Here is a 9,122-nt window from a genome sequence, read left to right on the forward strand (position 1 = left end):
AAGGAAAGGAGGGAGGGAGGGAGGAAGGAAGGGAGGGAGGGAGGAAGGAAGGAAGGAAGGAAGGAAGGAAGGAAGGAAGGAAGGAAGGAAGGAAGGAAGGAAGGAAGGAAGGAAGGAAGGGAGGGAGGGAGGAAAAAATGATTTCCGTTTGCTTTGTACCAAGCCCTGTCCTAGAGGTCTGAGCAGTCACAGACTGTAGGTGGCACTAGAGAACAATCTACAGTCATGTTCTTGTCAGTGACAATGACAGTGTTTATTTGATTACTCTTTGCAGAGAAAGAACAAGAAGTGAAATGCAGATTGGAGGCAAGGTCTGAGCAGAGCAGATGGCAAGATGCCCACATGGGCTCAGGTTTCCTGGTAAGTTGTTAATTCAGAGGCAGAAAAAAAGAGCCAGGTGATACCTCTTCTTGGTGGGGTCATACTTCCCCAAGTAGGTGCAAAGTGGTCTTTCATTTCTGGGTAACTTCCTGGTATCTTAGTATTTCCATGTCTTACGTATATCCCTGGGGAAATCTTTTGTGTCAGACTGTGCTGTGTTGTTGTTGTTCAGTCATTTGAAGTTGTCTGACTCCTCGTGACCCCATTTAGGGTTTACTTAACAAAGATACCAAAGTGGTTTGCCATTTCCTTCTCCAGCTCATATTACAGATGAGGAAACAGAGGCAAACAGGGTTAAGTGACTTGCCCAGGGTCACACAGCTGATAAGTGTCTGAGGCCAGATCTAGACTCAGGAAGATTAATCTTCCTGACTCCAGGCCAGGCATTCTATCCTGAGCACAGAAAAAACAAAAAATGTCAGAGAATCTTTATCATAAGGTCAGCAATAGGGGCATTCTTCCTGTCAGCTTCTGATCCTTTCTCTATCTTTCTATATGCCTTTCATTCCATCCTGTTCTGTTTTTCTTTTTAGCAGATTACAACCTCAATAATCACCCCCTTATCTTTAACCTTTCTCCGTCTCCTGTATCTTTCAATATTGCCTTCAACTATGCTCATCTCTTCCATCGTTAAAAAAAAAATACACCTTCACTAGACCTCATCATCCCCTCAAACAACTCTCCTAGACCTCCTTCCTTTTCAGTAAAACTCCAAGCAAAAGTTAACACTGATTGCCTTCATTTTCTCTCTTCTTAGCCCTTTGCAATTTGACTTCTGACTTCATTAACCAACTAAGATTATTCTCTTCGAAGTTACAGTGATTTATTAATTGCCAAATTATTTTTTTGTTTGTTTTGTTTTTGCTTTTTGGAGGGGGAAATGCAGGGCAATTGGGGTTAAGTGACTTGCCCAAGGTCACATGACTAGTAAATGTGAAGTGTCTGAGGCCAGATTTGAACTCAGGTCCTCCTGACTCCAGGGCCAGTGCTCTATTCATTGAGCCACCTACCTGCCCCTCAAATCATTTCTTCATTTTTCCTGATCTGTCTCTTGCATTTGACACTACTGAGCACCTGTTCTTCCTGGGTAAACTTTTGGCTGTTCACGATACACCTCTCTCTGTTAGTAGCTAAGTAGTGCAGTAGATAGAGTGCTGGGCCTGGAGTCAGGAAGACTATCTTCCTGAGTTCAAATCTAACCCCATGGGATTCCAGGCAAGTCACTTCACCCTGTTTACCTCAGTTTCCCCATCTAGAAAATGAGCCGGAATAGGAAATGGCAAACAATTCCAGTATCTCCGGCCAAGAGCATCCCAGATGGAATCAGGAAGAATCAGATACACCTAAAACAGCTGAACCACAACAAATCAGTAGAGGGAATTTCCTTACTGGGGTGTTTCTTACAACTATGAAGTCTGGAACAAAAAGAACTGCACAGCTTCTAAGTGGTGAGCCTAGGTCTTCAATGTAGGCCTTCTGACTCCCAATCCAATGATGCTTATACTATGGCATCCTTTGGAAGGAGATCTTCAGTGAATTCTTGATCCAGCAAGTCTGCATCAAGATATCACATATCAGGCAAAATCAAGGATAACTTGAAATAAGAAGTAAGGAAATGTAAGTCTGCTGAAATTCCAAATGGAGCCTGCTAATTATCAAAGTTGTGAAAGGGCAGCCCTTAAAGTTTCATAAGAATGTCACACAACATTTCTGACCGTGGGACAGAGATTGTTGGATTTGCATACATTCTCTGCCTCTGAAAAATTATATATCGCATCCTCAAAAAAGTGAATTAAAAGGAATGTTGTGACACCCCTGGAAATAAGGCCTGGCGTGTTACGAAACCAGACCTGACAGTTTTGTATCTAAAGTTCAGTTTCCCTAAAGAAGATAATGTTTATATCAACACTGTTATCTGTCTGTAAATGAAGTCTGAACCATCCAGCCTTAACAATGACTAAAAATAAAGGACCCTTGAGTTCTACCCACCTAACTTTGGGGTTCTGTGGCTTACTTACCATCAGCATGTCACTATTCTCAACAGAAAAAGTGAATCATGGTGATACATTTTGGGTCTCTTCCAAAGACCAAATGACCAACAATTCCAAGTCCAGTCTATAGGCACGAAAGAAGAGAAGACACAGGAAGAGAGAGCAGGCACTGACAAGCCAGTCCTGCCTCAGGCTGCTCTGGCCATCTGGGGCCTGCAGGGCTACTCCTTTGCCCAGCCCCTTAGTTGATCCTCCTGGAAGACCAGGCTGAGCTTATCTAAGAAGTCACTGGGGGCCATTGATCCAGCAGATGTGTATTCTACCAAGAAAGATAGGCAGGGAGCCCCAGAGCATTGATATTAAACATGAAGGCCTCTTTCTCTGTATCCACAGGTATGCATGTAAACACAGTGAATCTTTAATTACAGAAGAGACCACAAGCTGGGAGTTAGAAGAGCTGGGCTGGAGGTTTGACTCTGCAGCTGATTAGTCAGGAGACTGTGAGTGATTCACTGGAACTCTTTGCAATTTAGTTTTCTCAGCTGCAAAATTAGGGTAATATTAGATATTCATTGTATCTCACAGAGTTGTTTTAAATTTAGTTCAAAGGCATTTATTAAATGCTTACTATGAGGAAGACACTATGCTAGAGCCTGGGCATATAAAGACGGTTATTGCACAGTACCTGCTTGCAAGGAGCTTACAATCTATTGGGGGCAAAGAGCAAATGGACAAATAACTGTGAAAGGAGGGAAAGAGATAGGAGCAAAAGGAAGATTCTTGCAAAGCATTATAAGAAACTTGAAGAAGGGGGCTCAATTTTTTAAAAGTGAGTGTTAAAATTGTCTTTATATGTAACTGGGGAAAATAAAATAATAAAAAAAGAAATTTGAAGGAGTGATTACTTTCTTCCAGAAGAGGAGGGAAATCTTCATGGAGGAGGCTGAGTTAGTCATTGAAGGAAAAGAGAGATGTCAAAAGAAAAAGGTGGAGGAGGTGTGTGATGTGTGAATGAGGGTGGGGGGAGGGATGTTCATTCCAAGCATGGAGGATGGAATGTTCAAAGACATTGCTCTAGGAGAGGGCAGGATGAGAGCGAGGGGTGGAGAATTGGCCAGGTAGCTTGTAGCCAAGTTTTGTGAACTCACTATACTTTATTTAGTAGGCAATGGGAATCAGTTGATGATTTGAGGAGGAGAGTGATATGTTTTTATCAGTAGGTTAGAAAGTTTCACACAGCAGAGGAGAGCATAGTCAAGGCAATGATAGGCAGGAAAACCAATTAGTTAGTCATTATAGTAATCTGGGCAAGAAGATGCAAGAGACTAAATTAGGGTCATAGCTAGGGGAGTATAAAGAAAGGAATGGCTAGTTCAGAGGTAGACATAAAACCTGGGAACTGAACGTGTGTCTCTGTGTATGTGTGTGTGTGTGTGTGTGTGTGTGTGAGAGAGAGAGAGAGAGAGAGAGAGAGAGAGAGAGATACGGTGAGATAGACAGACAGACAGAGACAGGGAGATTCAGTGATTGAGAGAGAGACAGAGACAGAGACAGAGACAGAGACAGAGACAGAGACAGAGAGAGAGAGAGGATAAAGAGAGAGAGACCTGGTGAGGGAGAGAAAAGTCAAAGATAAAAGATAACTGTTTATTTCCTCCACTAGAAAAGAAATTCTTAAAACATAAAACACTCATATGTGCACATTGGCAAATACTTAAAACACTGTTTAGTAACTCATAACTTCTATTATACTTTCCCGAGGGGTGGCCAAACCGGCACTTTACCTTCCCCTAAGATCTATACTGTTTTCACAGCTCACAAAAGGTTTCTATTTCCTTGTAATCCGGGGCAGATCTTGTACTATCTTAGACCTTTTCATTTCGGCTCTCCTCCTTGGAGTGGTCACTTTTCCTCTGAAAAGCTGTTGCAGAGATAATTTCCTAACGAACAACCAGCACCCAGACACGAATTCCTGACATCTTGAGCTTAGTATTTCAGGGTTACAGCTACAGAACCTGGGCTCAGAAAACAAACAATCAAAACCCCACAGAGTAAAAGAAGCTGACAGGGCCTTGAGATCTAGACTAATTCTCTTAGAATTCTTAGACAAGCAAGTTGGGGAAACGACCATAGCTGTTGTGAAGGATGGGAGAGAAATCCCTTTCTTTCCCCTGTCGGAAATCTGAAGGAGAGCCCATAGAGTCCCACCCAACACACTGGAAAGAAGAGAGAGAGGAGAGAAGGAGGGAAAGAAAATGAAAGGGAGAGAGGGGATAGGGGGAGGGGAGGGAGAAGTAGTTCTTGCTTAAGGCTAAAGAGTTTATTTATTTTTTCCTCTGGTATATCCTAATCTGTATAACTTGTTTGATTTATATTTGCTGTTTTGCTTGGATAAATTTATTCCCTATTTACTATTTGTGTAACTAGCTTTTTGTAGGGAGGGACCAAGCTGGATTGTATAAGATCAGGGCTACCCTCTCCTATCAAAAACGCTTGAGGAAGTGATTTTCTTATTTAACCCATACATTTGAAGGGTAGCAAAAGGTAGCTTGTCAGCGCTTTTGGAGACTGGAGGAAAAATTGCCTAGCTTTGGGATTCCAGGACCTTGCCTGTCTCTCCTAAAACAGTAACTATAACAATAACTCATTTTTATTTCTGACTATATTTTTTTATATTTTTATTTCTGACTATAGGACAGTGCTGTTGTTGCAGAATTCTTGGAACCTTTCTGTTGGTTCCGAAGCCCTGAAGAAGGATTTTCTTGTTGTATGTTTACAGAAATCCTGGAAGAGGGTTTTGCTAATGTTTTCAGGGGTCCTAGGACTGTTCTGCAGACATTGGGAAGTTGCCTTTGCTTGGCATTACATTACAACTTCATATAGAAGTATTTGCTGATTGCAGTTTATGGATTATATCCAAATTTTTAAAAGGTGTTTTAGAGAATATAAATTTGTCCCTTATGACTGTGTAGTGAAGAGTAATTGATGATAAACTGATTGTTGACAAGTGTAATACATCTCACTAACTTAATATAAACAGTAAGAAAACCTGAAAAATGTATTAAAATTTGTACCACTTAGCAAAGTAATTTTTAAAAATATTAATGTTATTTCATGATAAAAAATAAGTGTAATTAATTGATATTAGCTGAAATTTTCCTATTTAAAAATGTGATTTATTTGCAAAATAGTTTAATCATTAATTACACCTTTACATGGAAAGTGAGCCACTAAAAACCTATCTGTGGCTCAAAGAAATTTAGCCCATTTTAATTCTGGCTCCTCCCTACTGTCAAGTTGTACAGGTCTGATCTAGGGCAAACTGGAGTCACTATAAACCTCTGGACATATGTGGCAGTCTCTGCGCCCAAGACCTGACTCTTCCTGTGTGATTCTAGGCAAGTTAGTTAACTTCTCTGAGACTCAGTTTCCTCTCCTTTAAAACAAAGGAATTGGACTACATGACCATGAATGTCCTGTCCAGCTGTAGTTCTGTCTTTCTGCCATCCTTTTACATTTCCTTGACATCCCACTCACGACAGTTTTTTCTAAGCCTTTTCAACCTTCTTCAAACTTTTGAAGCTTCTTCTCACTCACTATCTCAGCTGAGAACCTTACCTCGTATTTCACTGAAATAATTGAGGACAACGGCCAAGAATTCTCTCATCTCTCCTCCTCCTCATGACACAATACCCAGATACATTTTGCCATTATCTCCTTCATTCCTATCTCACAATGCCCTTTTTGCCCAGGTAAGCTCCTCTGCGTTCTCTATCCTATCTTCTCTAGTGAATTTTTCTTCTATCCTCACCATTCCTTCACGTGTCTTCAGTTTCTTTCTGTCTGCTGGCTATTTCCCTATTGCCTACAAAAATGCTTATGTCTCCCCCAGCCCCCCTAAAACCCTCTTTTGATCCATCTATTCCTACTACCTATTGCCCCTTCACTCTCCTCCATTTTGTAATTTAACTCCTTGAGAAGACCATCTATCATCGGTCCCTCCACTTCGTTTCCTTTCACTCTCTTCACAATCTGGCTGTTTCTCTCATCATTCAACTGAAACTATTTTTTTCAAAGTTACCAATAATTTCTTAATTGCTAAATTTAATTGCTTCCCCGACCATTTCCAATCCTCATTCATCTTGACCTATCCGCAGCATTTGAAACTGTCAATCACCTTCTCCTTTGATACTTTCTTCTCTCTAGGTGTCCACGATATCATTTTATCCTGTTTCTGCTCCCATACCTTCTCAGTCTCATTTTCTGGATCTTTGTTCATGTCCCACCTGGGTATCCCACAGGGTAATACATTTGATATGTGGGGTGAGTTTGAATGAAGATTTAAGAGTAATTTTGAGATTACGAACCTGAGTGATTGCACATGAAGCTTCAAATCTATTATGTGCAATTTGTTATTCCTTTTAAATATATAATAAAGTTAACATCCACATTTCTTTTTTTCCTCTTTTTCTTCCTTCCCCCTTCCCACCCTAGAGATGGCTACCACTAGACACAAATATGTGTGTATATATATAATATATATATATATATATATATATATATGTGTGTGTGTGTGTGTGTGTAAAATCACTCTATACATAACTCTTTATTTCCATGAGGAACTATTCTCAGCTTTGAAGGAGACGGTTATGTGACAGAAGAAATGAGAAGGGAAAGGAAGAGGACTTGAGTAAAATAAGAAGGAAACTGACTGTGATTTGGAGAACTCTGGATTGGGGAAGAAGATCACAGTCTGGTTGGGGGAAAAGTTTTTGAGAACTTAAAAGTCCAAAGAGAACAAGTTTGGGTAAAAGGGAACTCAGTCTGAATGAGCCTTAATTGCAACTTGCTTCATGCAAGTGTGACGTGTCAGTCTGCTGATCAAATAGCTCCAGGTGTCTCCAGGATCAAATATAAACTCCTCTGGTGGCATCTAAAGCCATTCACCATCTTATTCTATTTTAACTTTCAGGCCTTTGTATGTATTTCTACCCTTTACATACTCTTAATTTCTGACAAACTGACCTATAGTATTTGTTATTACAATACATTTCCCATCTCCACACTTTTGTCCACTCTGTCCCCCACTCGCTCCCTTCTTACCTCTGCCTCTTAGATCCTTAACTTCCTACAAAGCTCTATTCAAGCATCAATCCCTATATAAGGCTTTTCCTGATTCCCTGCACCAGCTAGTGTCTCTCTGCCTTGAAATTACCTTGTTGTATATAAACACGTATGTAGCAGAGATGGCTGTTGTTTTTGTTCATCCTTCCTCCTTGAAAAGGATCCATGAGGTCATGAGAGTGATGTCTTCACTTTTTATGGACTGGACTTAATGAGGCAGAGCTGTGAAGACTCATCAGCCTCACACTCCCCTCCAGAGGCATCGAAGTCCAGAGGCAGGACAAAAGGGAAGACCACTGGCTATGGCCCAGGATGCAGGGTTGCTAAGCCAGTCCTCTAACTCATTCCCTGAATGAATTTTCTGGTATAAACATGTCTCCTCTGGGAAGTTGTAACAAAAGGAATCTATAATTCTCTATCTTTCTAGTTCTGAGCCCCCAGTCAGAAGTTTCTTGGCAAAGACTTCAGTTTTATATCTATTTCCCTTTTCCCCTGGGCTGCCTCCCCTCAGTTAACTCCTCCCAACTTATTTCTCTTTAAGAATGCTCAGACTAGCAAATGCCTTAGGTTAGCAAGTTTAAAGACTATGTAAACATTTAATGCAAAGAAAGGTAAATAGATTTTCTGCATTCCCAGAAAGAAAAGGTCTCAGGCTATATGGAGGATTTCCAAGAAGAAAGAGGAAATACAGAATTACTGCATTGGGGCATGAGGTCCAGGGGTGTTCTAATGATGCAAAGTCTTCCTGGAAACGCTAATCCAGTCTACCCAGCTTCTTTCCTGGTGTTTCCTCCTTGTTTCTTAGCTCCATGTGACCTCTCCCAGAGTTCTCTTCTTCAGCCTTTCTTGTCCTCAAGTCTTCTACCTTTCTCATCAGGAGCTGAGCTCCTGCTCAAGTCTGTCTCCAGCTTCTTATCATTCACACATCTACCCCCCTCTAATTGTTTCACCTCTTTTAAGAGGTACCAGAGGGATTGGCCAATCATCTCTTGGCGAATGACATTGCTCTTTTTAACTCAAGGGATTTGTTCACACTTCATAAAAAAATGGCTCCTTACTTCTTTAAATTAGGGCCTAGTCTTTCAGAGACCAACTCCCTCATACTCTCTCCTAGTGACACATTTGCTTTTGTTGCTAAACCACTTGTGCTTATATGATTGAAGAAAATAATAAGCAAAAGGACCAGAAAGACCAGTTTATACTCACAAATCCTTTTGGAGATCCACAGACAGGTGTGAACAGCTTCTAAAAATATGTCAGCTGCCTCACAGATGCACCAGCATTGGCCTCTGCAAATGCAGAAAAGTCTTTTGTCCGACACCCAGATGCCAGCTTGAGGGGCCTGGTAGGAACTCTATACCAAGAAACTGATGAGTCCCAGAAACCAGTTTCATTTGTTGGCAGAGGGAGGAGCAGTGGAAAGGCAGGTTATCCCAGACACAAGCTAGAGTTCTTGGCTTGGAAGTCAGCTGCTACTGAGGAATTTAAAGACTATGTGTAAGGAGGAAAATTGCAAGTATGTACTGACAGGACTCCACTAGCATTTCTTGATTAGTGCCCAGTTAGACCATACTTGCCAGAGATGGGTAAATGTACCTGTCAACCATGGATTCAGCATATAGTATG

General features: G+C 41.0%; 1 long non-coding RNA gene across 1 annotated transcript in view; it reads right to left on the minus strand.

Annotated features, from left to right (window-relative positions):
- LOC138172431 (uncharacterized) overlaps positions 1-8,859 on the minus strand; it is an 18,204-nt gene extending 9,345 nt beyond the window's left edge. Inside the window, exon 1 of the long non-coding RNA XR_011171117.1 lies at positions 8,703-8,859. This is a non-coding gene — a long non-coding RNA (uncharacterized lncRNA). The remainder of the gene's footprint in view (positions 1-8,702) is intronic.
- Positions 8,860-9,122: the final 263 nt, after the last annotated feature.

Source organism: Petaurus breviceps, unplaced genomic scaffold (genome assembly GCF_028583685.1).
Source record: "Petaurus breviceps papuanus isolate PSGF00001 unplaced genomic scaffold, PetGlider_PUasm1.0 128, whole genome shotgun sequence".
Taxonomy (NCBI): domain Eukaryota; kingdom Metazoa; phylum Chordata; class Mammalia; order Diprotodontia; family Petauridae; genus Petaurus; species Petaurus breviceps.